At 39.5% G+C, this 19709-nt stretch overlaps 2 protein-coding genes across 6 annotated transcripts in view; one reads left to right on the plus strand and one right to left on the minus strand.

The window, feature by feature from the left end:
* Nucleotides 1–17242, minus strand: part of PEAK1 (pseudopodium enriched atypical kinase 1) — a 312205-nt gene extending 294963 nt beyond the window's left edge. For all 3 annotated transcript variants that reach the window (XM_059371768.1, XM_059371770.1, XM_059371769.1), the window contains exon 1: nucleotides 17066–17242. The gene's annotated coding sequence lies outside the window, so the exon portion shown is untranslated. The remainder of the gene's footprint in view (nucleotides 1–17065) is intronic.
* A 503-nt stretch (nucleotides 17243–17745) lies between these two features.
* The window catches only part of HMG20A (high mobility group 20A), a 90061-nt gene continuing 88097 nt past the window's right edge, over nucleotides 17746–19709 (plus strand). For all 3 annotated transcript variants that reach the window (XM_059371773.1, XM_059371772.1, XM_059371774.1), the window contains exon 1: nucleotides 17746–18058. The gene's annotated coding sequence lies outside the window, so the exon portion shown is untranslated. The remainder of the gene's footprint in view (nucleotides 18059–19709) is intronic.

The following is a 19709-nucleotide window of genomic DNA, read 5'->3' on the forward strand; positions in this document are numbered from 1 at the left end:
TAAAATGGTAAGCTTGTGCGATGCAAGCACAAGAGCACTGCTCTAAATTTTTTCAATGGACTAAACTAAAACTGAAAACAGTACACAAAGAAATACTATGCAACAGTTAAAGAATGAGATACAACTACATGTACTGACATGAAAAGCTATATTCCATATTGGGTAGAGGACAGAATCCAGATCAATGCTCAGTGTTATAGATGTGTTAAAAAAAAAATACAGACACAAAATAAAACTACACATGCGTGGACACGGACACACGGACACACACACACACACACAGAAGAAAAGATCTGGAAAGATATCAGGCTGATTGCAGTGGTTACTATTTATTTACCCCCGGGAGATAGAGAGAGAGAGATGCAGAAGGAATTTGGCTTCTTTTTCTATTTATTGCTATATTGTTTGATATCTCTTGAGATACTATTCATCTGTAACTTGTTTAATTAGGAACATTTTTAAAGAAACCATCTCTAAAACCAGATAAATATCCAATATTTACAATATGGTCCTTAATTCCAAACACTACAAGAAACAAATATCTTCCTTGAATGGTCAGAATAACTGACATGGCACTTAGACCCAAAAAATGCTTATACAATAAATGCCATGAACTTAGAAAATTTAACTTCTAAAACAAGTAGGTCAGAACAAAGAAATCGAAATATAACAAAGAACTTCTAAAACAAGTAGGTCAGAACAAAGAAATCAAAATATATATTCTAAGTCACTGGAACCAGGATAGATACTATGAAAAACTGCTTTCATACACATCCTGTAACTCAGTTATTATAACTCATTTGTTATATGAAACTGTTTTACATATTAGCAGCTCACAATATCCTCAAATTGCAAACTACTATCTCCAAAATAATCATCTTACAAACATGAGTAACTTTTTTTTCTGCCCTGAAGAAAAGTTTTGCTGTACACACCATTTCCTTTCCTCTAGAAGTTCAATTCGCTGGCAATTCAAGCAGTATTTCAATTGCAGCACTAAACCTTAAAAATACCCAGCATTCTTGCTCTCTTAGTATTTCCCGGAAATGATAGCCAAGGACCAGAAACTGAAATATCATCCAAGAGTTAATCTGCATGAGTCAAAATATAATTGTTAAGGATATGAAAAGTATTTATACAAGCAACATCATGTCCCTTTTCTTGTGCTTCTTTTAAGAAAACACACACACACAAAAATTGTAGCTTGTAACTAAATTCCTAAATCAGGAACAAAATAAATTAAAAATAAATAAATAAATAAAACATACCTTTTTATTTTCCAAAGATTATTAGTTATTTGAATTTCATCAATCAGATACTGACAGGAAAAAAAAAAAACAAAAGATAATGCAGAGCATACTGTCAAATGCATGAGCAATAATTTGGTCCATATTAAAGTTGCCAGTTTTATTTTCCTAGGGAGCTTTTGCTGATACGGGTTGGAATATTTAAGGGATTAATAATAAAAATTATTCAGAATTAGATTACTATACGTTTTCATGAGATGAGCGTCGTCTTTAACCAATTATCATTAGTATTTTCTAAGCTAAGAATGAGCAGATGCAAGTACATGAACTAAAGAATTAAAGAAAAAGAACAAGATTTCAATCCTTTTCCCTTGTGTCTAAGCACAACAGCAAACAATAAAATTCAGAATGGAATAGAAATAAGCAGAGGATTTGGGGGCGGGGGCGGGTAATAGAATCACTTTTTTAAAAAATGCCTATCCAGGCTAGACGTCAGGGAGAAAGAGCAAAGAAGGAAAGAAAAAAAAACCAAGTTAACCCTTCTCTGCCTTTAATTGAGGCCCATCATTTCATTCATTCAGTATATCACTCAGTTTACATTTGGCCAAATGGTCTACACTGTCACTGCACCAATCTTTTTCATTAATATGTACTGTTTCATTTTTTATAAATTTATTTAAGTAATCTCTACACCCAACAGAGGGCTCAAACTCACAATCCTGAGATGAAGAGCCACACGCTCTTCCAACTGAACCAGCCAGGCACCCCTGTACTATATTTCTTGATTTTAACAATTTTAACATTTACTGTCATGGGTAGAAAAATGGGAAAGGGGGAAATCAAGCTTGATTTGCTTATCTTTCTGTCACTAAATATCCAAAGATACCCAAAGGTGTTGGAGGAAGGCAGAAGTGGGGAAATATAACTACTCCTGAAGTATAATATTTAGTTAATGGTGCCCTAGCACACAGACAACATCCAACTGCTTCCTGAAGTTCCTCATTCCCAGGAAACAATGAGGCATACTGTCACGCTGCGCAGGCTGTTTTACATGAGGCTGCTTACTTCATTCATGAGATAAAGAGAAGCCACTTTATCAAAAAATATGCCCTAAAAAATGGGAAATATCCAAATTTTCAATTGCTACAGATGACTCAGTGAGTGGGCAGGTACAGAAACTCATAGCTGGTGCTAAAAAAGCTCATGTTTTGATGAGGATCACTTTGAAATGCTGTTCTGGGTGCACATTACTGGTTCTTGCATTATAATTTTGTTTTACTTCCACACTAAGCATTTATGAAGCACTGGATCCTTTCTGGAGGAAAAAGATGGAGTTTCTCCCACCATTATATAAACAAGAAAGCCATTCTTATTAGGGGCATTTTCTGATTAACAGACAACAGTGTGGTAACTAAAATATTGCTACTTTGCCTCTACAGTTTTGACATCCAGTAAGTACGTATTAGTGTCTCAGGCTGATTTTAAGCTGATAAAGATGGATTACAGTGAAAACAGTCCTAGCTCATATTAACAACAAAAAAAATATTAACTCTTTATGCTAAACAGGTCAAGATAAATTTAAGTGCTGGGGACACCTGAGTGGCTCCGTCATGACGCGTCGGCCTTCGGCTCAGGTCAAGATCCCAGGGTCCTGGGATTGAGCCCCACATTGGACTCCCTGCTCTGCAGAAGCCTGCTCTCCTTCTCCCACTCCTTGTGTTCCCTTTCTCACTGTCTCGCTGTTAAATAAATAAAATCTTTATTAAAAAAAATATATTTAAGTGCTAGACATCTTTTAAAACAAGATAATTATAACATATTTTAGAGATATACATATTTATAGACAAGATCTGGTGAATAAAATAATAATGTTAAGTAAAAATACAATCACAACATGCAGTCCTATTTACTGAGTTTATGGGGAAATATTAACTATTACATTTCTCATATTCCTGTCAAGAAATTAAAGAAGAAACAGTACAAACCAAATAACCAAAATAACTTCCACTTGCAGCACTCTCAGTTTAGAAAGCTCTTTTACATATATTCAGACTTTGAATACAATATTTATTGGGTGCCAGTCTGTCAAATCCTATACTAAGTCCTGGGGACATAAAGATGAATAAGACATGTACCTTTATTCTCCATTCATCCAATTTGATAATTTGGGATTTGATAATCATCTGATAATCAAAATCATATTAAGAAAAAAGGGCAGGATTATCTCCATCCTACAGAACAAAATAAAGCTTAGAGATACTAGAGAATTTTTCACATGATCAAAAGCGAAATTAAAAGCAAAACTTGGGGGCTCCTGGGTGGCTCAGTGGGTTAAAGCCTCTGCCTTTGGCTCAGGTCATGGTCCCAGGGTCCTGGGATCGAGCCCCGCATCAGGCTCTCTGCTCCACGGAGAACCTGCTTCCTCCTCTCTCTCCGCCTGCCTCTCTGCATACTTGTAATCTCTGTCTGTCAAATAAATAAATAAAATCCTAAAAAAAAAAAGTAAAAGCAAAGCACGTTCTTTATTCTTCTACTGTATATTATATATTCACTAACCTTAGGGATCATTCTTATCATGCCACAAATTCATTTTAAAAAGATTGATTTTAATTGCTACTGTTTCTTCAGAGTAACAATGAGGATTATGATAAATGTGTGTGCATATGTGTATATAATATACATATTTTGTATATGCATATGTAACACGTACATGTGCATACATGTTTGTTACTCACTTCATAAAAGCACTCTCTACCAGGAAGGATACATTTGTCCTCAGGTCTTAAACCACGAAGTGTACTTGCAAACTCTTAGTTATCCTAAATCCTTGGAATATGGAATTAATCTTATTGACTATTCTATGAATAGCCACAGGTAAGTATACACAGTAAACCTTTACGTGATTACAAATTTAACATTATTCTGTAACATGAAGGTCCATAAATACAGGGATATGTCATATTGAGGCAAAGTTTTAAGATCTCATAAGACACCAGAATGAATGCTCAGCATCTTCTGTGCAACTTGGCTTTATAGTTTTCTTCTCATACTAACCCAAAGTCCTATTTTGTTGTATTTTATGGGAGAAATTATATGCTCCAGGACTGTGCTAATATTAGTCACATGTGACTCCTGAGCACTCAAAATGTGGCTAGTTTGCATTGAGATGTACTGTAAGTAGAAAATAAACAACTGATTTTGAAGACTTAGCAGAAAAAAAACTGTAAAACATCTCAATTTATTATACTGAGTATATGTTACGATGGTATTGTAGTTATACTAAATAAAATGTGTCATTAAAATTAATTTCACCTGCTTCTTTGTACTCTTAAAAATGTGGCTACAAGAGGGAGCCTGGGTGGCTCAGTGGGTTAAGCTGCTGCCTTTGGCTCAGGTCCTGATCTCAGGATCCTGGGATAGAGGGCTCTCTAGTCAGCAGGGAGCCTGCTTCTCTCTCTGTCTCTCTGCCTGCCTCTCTGCCTACTTGTGATCTCTCTCTGTCAAATAAATAAAATCTTTAAATTTTTTTTTTTTAAAAAACGTGGCTACTAGAAAATCTGAAATTTCATTTGTGGCATGAATTATTATTTATCAAACAGCACCAGTCCTTAATAGATATGCCTAAGAGATTTGAAATATATTCTTTGAGACTATCAAGGGCCTATTCTGCTATCATATCCTCTCTTATTGTCAGTTTTCTATCAGAAAAGTGAGCATGGGGTGGTGAAGAAGTGAAGTTTTTTTAATGACATAGGGAAATGTCCATAATCTATTATCAGAAAAAAATCAGGTTATGAAATTATTAAAAAGTGGAGCTGCTTCAAAAATGCATTAAATTATTCAAATTTAGCTTAACAATACGAAAAACAGAAAACTATCAATTCCTCTAAGTATCTCCTATAAGTGAGCATGTGTCTGTCTCCTCGGCCAGTCTCAGCTCCTACATGTCTCTCACAGTATGACCGGCTTTCTGCTGCTGTATCTCTACCATACACAGTATGATGTCAATAAGGCATTCTGAAACATATATATACATGCAGAAAAATGGGGGAAAGGCACCAAACTATCAGTACTGGTTATCTCTTGATGGTAGGATAGCAGATTTTCTCCTTTTTACTTATTTTCTACAATAAAAGTTAACTTTTTCCCTATCATAAAAGCTTATAATTTTTAAAGATGTGTAGTTTGGGCGCCTGGGTGGCTCAGTGGGTTAAGCCTCTGCCTTTGGCTCAAGTCATGATCTCAGGGTCCTGGGATCAAGTCCTGAATCAGGCTCTCTGCTCAGCAGGGAGCCTGCTTCCCCTTCTCTCTCTGCCTGCCTCTCTGCCTACTTGTGATCTCTCTCTGTGTGTCAGATAATAAAATATTTTTTAAAAATAAAAATAAAAAAATAAAGATGTGTAGTTTGATAGGTAATAAAGACTTGAAGCTAAAAGGACAGAGCATTAGAAGGATGTCATTCCATACAGTACTCAGTCTCCTAGTCAGAATGCCAGTCCATGAAAATGCAGACCACACAGTCCTATAAAGGATAAGAGAATTTTCATGCAGCTACAAAGTCCTATATGTGCCTTTTACAAAACAATACAAAACACAACTTTTCTCAATGACAAGGTTTTTTGTTAGACTTTTGGAATATAAAACTGACAACAAAACAAGTTGCGTTTATAATAGAATTCAAATTTTATTTGCATATGTTTAATAAAAATATTCATGTGAAGTAAAATCTAAGTTAATACTAAAAGTTCAGCTCCCTAAATTAGAAACTACTGTATTTATAAGTTATTCTATGCTACTGATGGTGCAATTTGTATATTCTTTGATGTTGTCATTCCACAAGTTACATTTGTATATTAAGAAACAAAGCAGGGATGCCTGGGTGATTCCGTGGGTTAAGCCTCTGCCTTTGGCTCAGGTCATGATCCCAGGGTCCTCTTGGTGGGAGCCTGCTTCTCCTTCTGCCTGCTGCTCCCCTTGCTTGTGTGCTCGAGCACTCTCGCTCTCTGACAAATAAATAGATAAAATCTTTAAAAAGAAACAAAGTAAACTTGTTCTTACGCTGCATAGAAGAAAAAAGGTTATTTATTAAACCACAGGATTCTCTTCTGGACATCTCATCCCTCTTATACTTATTTCCTCACTGATTTTGGAAAACAATAACCTCTTTTAACTTCAGGACAAACAGCTGAATTAAGATCTGTCAGTCTACCTGAAATATTTAGTTGTAAGGTTCAACATTGTGAATACAGCCAGTCCTTAATAGGCAAATGCTGAAAAATAGTCTAGGGATATTATTGCTAAAAGAATTTTCAAGTCAAGGAGAGAACTGGCATCAGGAAAATACTTTTTTTCTTGCTTCTCCGATGCCTTAAATCTTCTTTCACACCAACTCCCACAATTACTCCTACTTCATACCCAAATAAAATCTATAAAAACTGTTGCACACCTGGGAAAAAGACAGTTTCTCAGCCTTTGAAATATTCAATTGACTATTACAAGATATTGAAATGTTATACCATGGCATCTCCCCTTGTAGTAATGAAAGTAACTGAATCTACTTTGAAAATTATGAGAGGGTGAGGGGTTAGATCCTAACTTTAAACAATGAAAAATGCTCCTGTCATACAAAGAATTTATTAAAAAAAAATAGTGTTCCCGCTTCTCTACCATCAGTGGAACGAAAGCAGCTCAGGAAGGTAGAGATAGGAGAGTTAGAGGAAAACTTGCGGATTAACCTATAGATATACTGGAAAGCTAAAATCTTTCATTAATTTTTAAGTGTAATTTTTCTATCCTTTATTTATCAGCAAATACAAGATATTTCCTATACCCCAAGCATTATTTTAAGCACTTTGTACATATTAGCTCATTAGAAGCCCTCTGACTTAGGTACTATCATTATCCCCATTTCACAGACGAGAACACTAAGGCATAGAGAAATAAAATAACTTTCCCAACATCACACAGCTAATAAGTGGCAGAGATGAGATTCAGTCCCATTTAGTCTAGGTCTAGAATCTATGTTCTTAATCCATAACGCAATGTTGAATGCTCAAAAAGTAATATGCTCTTGAAAGCCCATTTCTGGCTTATAGTTAAATATTTAACAAAAATCTGATAAACAAATTAAGAGGAAAAATATGGAGACAGCAAAAAGTAGAGAACCAATTATTCTTAGTTCCAACACATCACTGTGAATATATTAGTATACTTCCCATTAGTCTTTTTCTCTTTTTCACATGGGGCTTCCCCCCCTTGATTATCATGCAGCATACATGATTTTCTAGAAAATGAAAAACTTTAAGATACTAGCATCTCAGCATTTTTAGAGTAATGGTTCAAACTAAGTGAATATTTATATCGAAACATTTATGTGTTTGCTATCCATACTTCACCTGACAACCTCATAAAGTAGAAATATTCATTTTACAAACAAGGAAAGTGAAGAATAGTCAAAAAACAAACTTAATGTCAAACATCTGGTATGTAGTTGCACCGGATTCAAATTCTAGCAGTTTGACTCCTAAGCTAGAAGAACTCTACTACTAGAGGGTAGGATTATGGGCCACCTGAAAAACAGTGATGACATTTTTACAGTAGTAGTATTTGTCTGTCTTAGTCTAAAGTGAGGATGTTACCATACAGATTTATTTTACTTTGCCCTAATTCTGTCTTAGACAACTAAAGTTTTAGTATCCTAACTTTTCTGGACCAAGCTAACTCTTCATGTCTTACTTTATGTCTTACTTCATGTCTTCAAGGATCTTAGGTACTTCCTTCACCCAAAATCACTGTGAGTATTGTTATGTGCTAGGGACCCTGCTAACAAGACAAGTGCAAGAGTCTCTTTCCACTCAGCATATGCTCAAGTTTCCCACAACAAATAAATACAACACAACCATGTCCATAAGTGGACGACAGCTTTGCCAACCAGTTTGGTGGAATAACTGAAAATGGAATCCTGCAATTCTCTGCCCCCTATCCTATAAAACAGATAAATCCCTTATTTTCCTTACAATTCTTTAAGAGGGACTGAGAAATAATTATTCTATAGGTACTCCTTATCTGTCTCATAGGATATCTGTACTACCTCTTCTTAGCAGGCAATGAAAGCCTATCCATTTTTAGTATAAAGGAGATAAAATTAAAATATCTTACTAAAACCTCAGTTTACTAGGTTACAAGTTTAAATTACTTTAAAGTTCTATAAATGTATTTTAATACATACTTTAATACCAAATGATAAATGGGAATGTCAAAGATCATTTAAGAAGCAGTCAAAAAATAAGCATGTTCACAGAAGAAGGGAAGCCCACTGCTGCTTTATTTTACATGAAAACACTTTATCTTAAGCAGTCCTGAGTTGAATCCCACTGATTATGAAAAGATGGCAAAGGGCAAAAGTTAAAAAGTGAGTTGCAGGGGCGCCTGAGTGGCTCAGTGGGTTAAAGCCTCTGCCCTCGGCTTAGGTCATGATTCCAGGGTCCTGGGATCAAGCCCCACATCGGGCTGTCTGCTTAGCAGGGAGCCTGCTTCCTCCTCTCTCTCTCCCTGTCTTTCTGCCTCCTTGTGATCTCTCTCTGTCAAATAAATAAATAAAATCTTTAAAAAAAAAAAAAAAGTGAGTTGCAGCAGAAACCCTCCTAACCAGTTCATTGAGTGGCTTAATTGACAGCCAACGACCATAGGTACAATTACCAACCCAAAACTTTATAATGGCAGGGCACTAAGAGCAGAAGCCACCTAAGAAACCAAGGTCAACACATGGAGGAGCTTCTGCTTGTCAATAATTACTAGTTGTGGGCATGAAGCCCTGGCAAGTTCCCTGACTGACACAGGCTTGCGTTAATGTTGACCTGCAACACTTTCTGTTCCCTTCTTTGTCCATGTCCTCTAACTTCTCCAGAATGTCGTATCTGTACTATTATCCAGGACTTGCCTTCCACTGCTACTCTTTTTAAGTCTGTAATTTGTCTCATCCTAGATTGTAAGTTTATGGAGGAAGGAAGCAAGGTTAACCCCCAAAACAGCTCAATGCCTTGAAAATAACAATCATTTATTAATGATGGATATGGAATCCACCCTGTAACTATACCCCCATCCTTAACATTCTGCAGAACTACTCGTCCTCATCTCTCTGACTGTTTTGTTCCAGGGGTCAGTCCTTGAACCTCTTCTCTATCAACATTCACTCTTCAGGCATTGATCTCATCTATATGGACAACTCGCATGTATCCAACCTAGACCACTCTCCTCTGAACTCCACATTCATTTGTTCAGCTGCTGACTTGATAATCCTATTAGCATATCTATTAGACATCTCAAACACTTAGCCAGTCTGGGAAAGAATTCCTGAACTCTTCCCAGAAATCTGCTCTGCCCACAGTCTTCACATCTCCATCCTTCTGGTTCTCAAGCCAAAACCTTGGAGTCATCCTTGACCACTCTCTTTTCACATTCTATATCCAATCTATTAGCAAAGATAGTTGGATCCAAACATATCCAACTGGAGTCACATAAGTATAAATGCAGGCCTACTTTTATACACAGAAACAAACGCAGGTATGTGTGGATACATAGATTAGTATACATACGTATATTTCCTACCTCTCTGTCCACTGAATGTGCCCAGAAGCAGTGACATCAAGTAGCAACAAGCACACCTAGCATCCAGAGCTTGGCCTCAGAATACCATTCTCTGATAAAAGGAGCCACAGCTTCTTGAAAAAAAATGAGCCTAGGGCTACTGCAGGAAAAATACACAATGAGCCTAAAGCATCTAGTAGTACCAGAGAATAGAGACGTGTGCATGTATACACACAAACGAAAGGTGTATGGCATAGGACAGAGTCAACCTAAAAGAGATCCCAATGACAAAAGTTGGAAAATTTGGTCAATAAAATAAATAATGCTAGCACTGAACTATAACCCTAAGATTAAAATAAATATCCATGAACTGGCATTGATATAAATGATTAAGCACATAGACAGAAAAACAGACGAGAAAGAACAAGTCTTCCTTACAAAAGAATTCCAATTAATAAATACAGAAAAAATTAGCAAAATAAAGAGGTACTTTCAGAACACAATAGCAATAATTATTATCAGTATGATCTACTGATGAATGCTAAAATTAGTGAGCAGAAACAGGATACTGGCAAAGCCTCAAAAAATCCACCCCCCCCCAATATTTACCAATTACTATAGTGGTTTTAATATATGTCAAAATTCACTGATTCTCCTCCTCCAGGAAGTAGGTGTTTAATTCTTCCCCCGCTTGAGTGTAGGCTGGACTTAGCAACCTGCTTCTACTGAAGAGAGTAAGGAAAGGGAAAAATAACTTTCCAGTGGAGAAATTTACCAGAAAACACCTTAACAGAGTGATCACCAGCGATAAGTCATGTTGGTATCATTTATCTCCTATAAGGTATCTCCTATAAGAAGGGTGTTTCACTGCTATGGTATTCTTCCCCCCAAAATCCCTAACCCCATTCTAATGAGAAAACATCAGACAAACCCAAACTGAGGAACATCCTACAAAATACCTAACTAATATTCTTTAAAAGTATCAAGGTCATAATAGATAAGACCAAGAAGAGATAAAGCAGAAAAAAGAAAAGACCAAGAAGAGATAAAGGAGACCTGAAAACTAAAAGCAATGTAATATCTTGGTATAAATAATGGAATGGAGAAAAGATACTAGTGGAAAAACTGGTAAAATACAAATAAAACCAGGAGTTCCACTGAAGTATTATACAAATGTTAATTTCTTACTTGAAAAATGTTATATAAGATGTTAACATAGGGGAAACACAGTGAAGGATATATGGTAGTGGTTCTTATTAGGAGCAGTTTTGCCCCATAAGGGACATTGGGCAATGTCTGGAAACATTTTTGTTTGTTAGAACTGCAGATATGGTACTTGCATCTAGTGGATAAAGGACAGGGATGCTGGATAACATCCTACTGTACAGGGAAAACCCCCACCACAAAGGATTGTCTATTACAAAATGCCAATAATGGGAAGATTAAGAAACATAGCATAAGAATACTCTCGGTACTATCTGTGCAACTCTTTTGTAAATCTAACAGATCCAATTACTTCTCAATTCCCTGATCCAGGACTATCTCTCAACTGATTTTTTTTTAGGAGAGTCTCCTAACAGGTCTTCTTGATTTTACTCTGTGCCTCCTTAGACTACTTTCAACACAATGGCTCAGAGTGAAGTTTTTTAAAGCATAAATCCAATCATGTCACTCCTTTGCTCAAAACCCTATAATAGTTTCCATTGCACAAAGTAAACATCCAAGTGCTTACAATGTGGCCTACAGGTTCTAGGAGATCTAGACCCAGTTATCTCTCTGACCTTACCACCTTCTCTGCTGTTCAGCCCAGTACAGGTACACTGGCCAAGCATGTCTCTGATTCAGGACCAATGTAAAATGTTGCTTCTACCTCGTATGCCCCTAACTTCTTTGAAGTTTTTGCTCACTTCTCCCCAAGTCCTTCCCAGACACCCTCTTTAAAAGTGCACAGACTCGGGGCGCCTGGGTGGCTCAGTGGGTTAAGCCGCTGCCTTCGGCTCGGGTCATGATCTCAGGGTCTTGGGATCGAGTCCCGTATCGGGCTCTCTGCTCAGTGGGGAGCCTGCTTCCCTCTCTCTCTCTCTCTCTGCCTGCCTCTCCATCTGCTTGTGATATCTCTAGGTCAAATAAATAAATAAAATCTTAAAAAAAAAAAAAAGTGCACAGACTCTGTAGCATTCCTGTCCCGCTTGCTTGCTTGTTTGCTTGCTTGCTTGATTTTTCTCTACAGCACTTATCTATCACCTTCTAACATAACAATAACTCTCACTTATTTTGTTTAATGTCTGTCTTATTCTCCCTAGAATGTAAGATTCATGAGGGCAAGGATTTTGTGTTTGGTTTGCTACTGCAATCAGTACACCTAGAAACCATTTGTTAAATGAATGACACACCTCTGAAATCCTAAATTAAACATGCCAGTGTCTTTCAATGACTTCTCATCACTATGACATTTTCTGTCTTATCGCCTTAAGAATATGATTTGGGGGGTGCCTGGCTGGCTCAGTTGATGATCATTTGACACTTGATCTTGGGGTTGTGACTTCAAGCCCTACACTGGGCCTAGAGTTTACTTAAAAAAATGAAAACTCTTTTAAAAAGAAGAATATGATTTGGAGAAAAAAAATAAGCTTTGGATCATGGTTTCATCACTTGATAATGTATATCTCTGGACCGATTGGTTAACCTCTCTAATCCTGTTTCTTCATCTGATGGAGAATGGCAAAGGAAAAACTATAAGGTTAATAACACTTACACTGTAGAGTTAGTGTTAGAATTAGAAATAAGGTGGTAAAGTGTCTAGCATGTAGTAGATACTCCATAAATAAAAGCTAACATCATTGCTCCCTCCTCACTAGCTCTTCAGCATCACAGTGACACCTATCTAGCTTTCATGCCCTTCCTTTTCTCCTAACTGAATCATCCTTCCCAGGCTTCATGTTCCTGACCCAGCCTGGACTCCACAGTTCTTTGATTCAGTCACAATCTTCAATATCTTTTTTCAGTTCTCTATAGAAAACACTGTATTAGCCCTGAATTAGCTAAGCTTCTGTTGTTCACTATTAGCCCCCTAAATGCATTACAATGTAGCTAGCTGCACTAGCAAAGGTTACAAATGACATTTTAATCACCACGTCTCAGAAATTTTCTTTAGTCCTTATCTTCTTTGGCCTTTTCATGGCAGGATACAGTGTTGACCACTCCTAGTCCTTGAAATACTCTCTCCTCCCTCAGCTTCTAAGACAAATCTCTCATAGTTTCCTTTTTTCATCTTTGGTCTGTCTGGTTCAGATGGTTGGCTTCTCTTCACTTGCCCCATACAGCAGCTCCCAAGAGAAATGTGAAATCATCCTAAATTTTCAACCTTACTGAACTCCAAAACCTGATTATTTACCCTGTATTGTTGATAATACACGGTCTCTTATACATCCACCCTGCCCCTTTTTATCCCTCATCCTTTCTCACCAGGAATGGCCTCCTAACCTGACATGCTTCTAGTTTTGCCCTTCTCTAATCCAGCATTCCCTTCACTGTCAACAGGATAGGTCTAAGACACAAACCTGATTCCATCACAGCATTTTTCCTCCACTCAATCCTTACAGCCTTCAGGATAAAGTTAAAGCTCCTTAACTTGGCTGACATGGCATTCAGTGATTTGGCCTCTTGCCACTTCACTAGCCCCTGTTTGAAAACTGTGCTATCCACCTGTAGCTTCTGATTACTTGAAGGTGTATTGTCTAAATTAAGATGTGCTTTAAATTTAAAATACATATCAGACTCTGAAGACTTAGTATGAAAAAGGGAATGTCAATTATTTCAATACTTTCAAAATATTGATTATATGTTGAATGATAATATTTTAGCTATATCAGATTAAATAATATGCTATTAAAATGAATTTCAGGGGCACCTGGGTGGCTCAGTGGGTTAAGCCTCTGCCTTCAGCTCAGGTCATGATTCCGGGGTCCTGGGATTGGAGAGCCCCCTTCCCCCCTCTCTGTCTCTGCCTGCCTCTCTGCCTACTTGTGACCTCTGTCTGTCAAATAAATAAATAAAATCTTAAAAAAATGAATTTCACTTTTTTTAACTACTAGAAAATTCACACATGTATATGACATATTTGGGGCTCACATTATATTTTTATAGGACAGGGCTAGTCTAAAATGTTCTTTCCCATATATTGAGGTGACAGGGTTAAGGGAAGGGGGAGGCCAGATGGGTTAAGGAGCAAAATAAACTGTTCTTTTATCAAAATAAATAAATAAATAAAAATAAAACATCCTCTCCCTTTTTCTGCATGTAGTTAAGTCCTACTCTTGAAGATTAGCTCGGATAACCCACGAGGATGTATTTCAGGACTCCCCCTCCCAACTACCTCAAGTCTGAGTCAGCTACTCCCACCTACCCCACCCCAATTCTCAGACAGGTGGTGCTTCTACCCATAGGAATCTACTTACACCTGTGTCATAGATCACAGCATATTGTTAATTATCAGTTATCAACTATCTTCTCCTCCTCAACTGTACACTGCTTGCAAGAAGGAACATCATTCTACATTACACTCAGGGCCTACCAAGCCTACCACTTAAAAGGCAATCAAAACATTTGTCAAATAAATATGAACTATCTATTCCTGGCCTGAAAGTTCCTAGAGTTTCTAGTTCTACAAGGAAAACAAAACATTAGTGAAAGAATGTGCCTATAGACTTTCCAAGGAGCTCTAGTAATGAAAGGACTGTGATGGTGGTGAGGACTAGGAATTACAGAGAAAACAGCAATGAGAAAGCAAAGCTCATCACACACACCTGCCTCTTACAGTAAAACAGGGATTTGCAGCAGTGATATGGAACCCTGAACTCACTCTTGGCATGCCAGGGGCCACAGTCTGGTTCCTAAATTACTTAAACAACCCAACCAACAAAAGAGTATGATTTGGCAGGTTTCAACATAAACAGCTAGAGCCCAGCACCTGTTCCACTTAAACAGCACATCATTACAGTTAAAAACAACAACAAATCTCTCTCATGAAGCAAATGCTAATCTCATGATGCTTCACCATGGAGCAATTTAGAAGAGTTATTATATGAAATGTGCCAAAGCATGAATTTATGGCTGATGCTTATTTGGCAAATACGGTTGGCACGGTTAGATGTTGCAAAACATGTATGCAAATAAGCAAATAAAAGTTTTTAAGCTCTCAGACTTAAATATTTACATTACCATAAATGTACAAAGATAAATGTTTATATGAGTACACATATAATGCATTCCAGGAACACATTTTTTAATGTGATTGTCAGAAACAGTTATGAAGTGGCATTATTTCTTTATGGGCCTCAGGGCAGACTCTTAAAAATGAATTCTGACAGAATGTTAATGGGGTACAAACATTAGCAAGGAAGTTTCTCTGTACTGGGTAAAAGGAATACTCATAATACCATAACAGTTCAAAGCAATCTTATCTTTTCCTTTCGCCAAAATATTTTCTTCCCATCCTGGAACCCAGCCAAACATAAATATCAGCCCCTAAAAGGGAGATAAAGGATAGAAAGGAGGACCACACATCACAAAGCCTCAAAGAAAATAATTTGACATTTTTTTCCCCACATAATATGATCAAGTTAGAGTCTCCAAAATAAAGACATGATAAAATACTTCCCCCTCTGACAGCTATGGAAAGATGTTTGTTTTTTCACATAGTTTTTGAGTTGGTCATAGCCAAAACTCACTAGGAATGGTATGAATTCTGCTTCCATTGTTAACTATTAATCTCTGGGCCAAAGCTATAACTCCCATCTTCAATGCCACAAAAATGTACCATACCTGCCATTATAGCTTACTAAAAGAGTCACAGAAGAGAAGTGACAGGCACTTCAGAAAGTAATTAAGGTAGTCAGTGAATTGAGCTATCTGGAAAAGCTCCGAGATTACAGGAGAGGCCATCATGCAGCAACTATCCAAGACTTCTCATGGAAAGTTTTACCCCTGTGCATAATTCACGTTTTTCACTTTCACACTATAGAGAGCAATATGGGTTCTCCCACTACACACATTCCTACATTATTTCATTTATCAGGATAAAAAGACGCTGTGGTTGAACAAAAAATCAGTACCCAAAACAGGCCCCAAAACAGAATCCTGGTGGCAAACACGATTCAGGTGAAAAGCTGTTGACATACATCATCCAATGACCTAAAAATAGCCTTTTATGTAAGTCTCCAAATACTTAATTCAACGCTTAATCTTACCACATTTAACAGAGTCAGAAGAAAAATGTATTAGGTTTTCTACAGCAAAGCCAATAAAGATGAAATCATAGTTTTCTTTTAACTCGTCACTATCCCCTCAACGCCAGCCTTCTAATAACTCCAATCCACAGCTCTCAAATTCCTAAACTTGGATCTTGGGGGGGGGGGGGGGGGGCGGATGGCGAAAAAGTACCATTTAAAGGTGGGAAATCTCCTTCCTGTTGCTCTCAGCAGTCTTTAACATTGTCAAAGGTCGAAAAACGAAATCAAATTCTCAGACCGATGGTGCAGAGACAGCGAGGGGGAGGGATGGGGGTTCAGACTGCTAGTCCTCAACGCGGAAGGTAAGAAAAGTAGCAAGAACGGATGAGTCAAAGGGCAAAGGAGAAATAAACTGACCAACCGAACCACTGAAAATTCCCAAACAACCCAGCAAACCCGCACTTTAGGGGCCTCACAAACCGCAGGGCCAAGGGAGTGGGCAAAGAGCCCCCGGGTTTCGTCCCGGCGCGGCCGGCGAGCCTGCGCCGGATCCGCCCGGGTTTGGAGCAGGATGACCGTGTAGACTTAGCAAAGAGAGAGAGAAGCCCTTCCTGCCCCAGTCTCCCCGCATCCAGCTCTTTACAGGCTTCACTTTCCCCAGCAGCCTCCCAGCCGCGCCCGGGGGCGTCCCTCTTCTCCAGGTCCCAACTTTCCCTCCTCTGGGGGGCGCCGAGCTACCGGGGCCGCCGCCGCCGGCGCGGTAGGGGGCGGGGGCGGCGGCGGCGAGCCCCGGGAGCGGCGGGGCTCGGGGGTGGCCGCAGAGCCCGCGCCAGGCGGGACACACCGGCCGCCTGGGCCCCCGCGGCGGCGCCACTCGACCCCGAGCCGCCCCGCCCGGATTCCCCCGGGTCAGCGCCCTCACCCCAGGACTACCGTGGTCCCCCAAATCGGCGCCGGAGGAGAAGGGAACCAAGGGAACGCGGGGAGCCCTGCCCCCGTTACCTGAAAGGCGCACATGCCGCTGTGGTGACCACCATCGCCGGCCGTCCCGTCCCCTTCCTGGTGACCGCTGCCGCCTCCACCGAGCAACTGACACTGACTAACAAGTAACTAACTACTCGCCGCCGCCGAGTCTGCCGCGCGCTCCCGGCCGCCCGCCGCCCGCCGCCCGCCCAGCCCACCAGCCTGCCAGCCTCCTCCCAGCCCAGCGCGCCACCCCTCTGCGCGCACACTCGCCGCCGCGCTCCCTAGGGGAGAGCACGCGCGCGCGCACGAGCCCTCGGCCGTCGGCCCCTCTCACCAGCCTCACTTCGGCCCCGCGGGAGGAGTCACCGTGACGCCCCTCCTCTCGCGTTCCTACCTCCAGAGGATGAGCCTATGAGGGCACCTGACTGGTGACGGGGGCGTGGCCAAAGGAAGAGGGCAGGACAAGCAGGACCTTGGTCCAAAGTGAAGGGAAATTTTGGTTCCATTAAGTTCCAGAGGAAAAGGGCAACAGAGTATTGGCCCTTTTGGTGCCGAAGTCCCTTGATCAGTCTGCCCTCGAATACAAAACATGTGTTTCCAAGGATTCCAGTATATAGCAGTTACCGATTCCTTTCTGCAGGCCTTAGCAGTTTAAAAAACTACATCTCCCAGAAACCTCCGCGAAAGTAAGACTCACCTTGCGTAATCACGTAGTCCTTCGCCGCATTTGAACAAAATAATCCCTTCGTTTTTCTGAAGGTGTGGGGAATAATATTCCACTTTTCTCCCCACCGGAACAATTTTAAATGTTACTGCGCTAAGAAAAGTTACCTATGAGAAGATGGTTAAGCGACTAGGTAAAGGGAAAGAAAATATGTCAAAATAAAGTGCTGCGGATGAATTTTTTTCCATGCTGTGAGGCGACGGAGTGAGAAGAGTGAAGGCGATTGAGAGGGGCTCAGGGAATTGTCCTCTGTGCAAGGGACTTTCTATAGGCCCCAGGCCCCTGCCTGCCCCTATCGTCAGCAGGTCAGTAAGCACGGCGAGCTTCGGGGTGGCCACAGTGGAGGTGCCCTTCACCCCCTTGAGGATCATCTCTCTTTTGCTGTTGTTACTGGTTTGTCTCGGTTTGAGGCCGACTGAATGGGGGCGCTTCACTTCCGGTTGGGGGAAGGGAGGAAGGCAGTCCAAGGGGAGGGGGAAGACAGAACTCATTTCCTGTGGGGGTAGGGTGATGGTTTGGGGGTTCCGACCCACTTCAGTGCCGGCGAAGGCTTGAAAAGGTGGTACTTGGTGCCATTTGCATAGATGGTCTCTTAAAGTTTTAGGATTTTGTCTTATGTGAAAAGTTAGGTTATTCCACAAAGTTGTGCTAATCACTAGCCTCCAGCCAGAATTTTTGAGTTTCATTTCCACGTGTAAGATGGAAAATTTCCTCCCTCCAGTTGTTTAATGCATTCATCACAGTATTCGAAGACCCTCGTTAAAACTACTGCGCTCTACAAGACATACTTTATTGTGTAATAATTAATGGATTCTCTACCTCTGCTTCCCTACTCAAGTCCAACCTTATTTGAGTGAGGTATAGTGGTGTGTTCTGTCTAGGCATGCCACCCGAACTCTGTAGGTGCTCTTTTAAGGAGGTCGTTTATTATAGGACTCAGTGTTTTGAGGCATTTTCACCTTATAAGAGTGGAAGTATCGTACTGAAGTACTAAAATACTTGGTATTACCTTAACTGGTATGATTAGGGTCTTAAATTCCTAGACCTGTTGATTTGAGGCTACAGCTTTTGCCCTGTATCTGAAAACAACTTCCCCTAACCTTAAAAATTCTTACATGTAACTTTCATGTAGCACTTGTGAGAGTTGTGCGCTGGTATATTTTTCCCCTTGGTAATTTAATTACTTTCAGCACTGATTAAAAACTGGTATCTGCTGTTGTGTTTTCAAACCATGGTGCAAGAGTCATGATACTAAGCTAGATTTTAAGCATGCAGGACATTTGGCTCACAGAGGACAAAAGGTGAATAAGACAGAACTTTTTATTTTTCCTATGTTCTCAATGCTTTATAAGAAACGATATGTAAAGTGGTAATAAATACTCAACAATTTAGATTTCTTGGCTTCTCTATTCAAGTATCACTGTGTGGGTGTGGGTGTGTGGGTGTGTGTGTACTGAAGGAATCAATCTGGAGCCTATGAGATCGCAACTTCAGTGATTTTAGAATACCAAGTGAACTGTAATGTCTTTAAAGGATTTTTAAAAGAATAAGGCCTGTGTATTTTTTCCTTTGGGATTTGTTACCTACTCTATCCTCAGAATTTGCAGTTGTTTTAATTCTAGTTCTTTTTTTTTTTTTTAAGATTTTATTTGTTTATTTGACAGAGAGAGATTACAAGTAGGCAGAGAGGCAGGCAGAGAGAGAGAGGGAAGCAGGCTCCCCACTGAGCAGAGAGACTGATGCAGGGCTTTATCCCAGGACACTGAGATCATGACCTGAGCCGAAGGCAGAGGCTTAACCCACTGAGCCACCCAGGCACGCTAATTCTAGTTCTGTTCTTTTTTTTTTTTTCTTTTAAAGATTTTATTTATTTATTTATTTATTTGACAGAAATCACAAGTAGATGCAGAGGCAGGCGAAGAGAGCTAATTCTAGTTCTTTTAAAAAGTTATTTCA

This window comes from Mustela nigripes, chromosome 13 (genome assembly GCF_022355385.1).
Source record: "Mustela nigripes isolate SB6536 chromosome 13, MUSNIG.SB6536, whole genome shotgun sequence".
NCBI lineage: Eukaryota > Metazoa > Chordata > Mammalia > Carnivora > Mustelidae > Mustela > Mustela nigripes.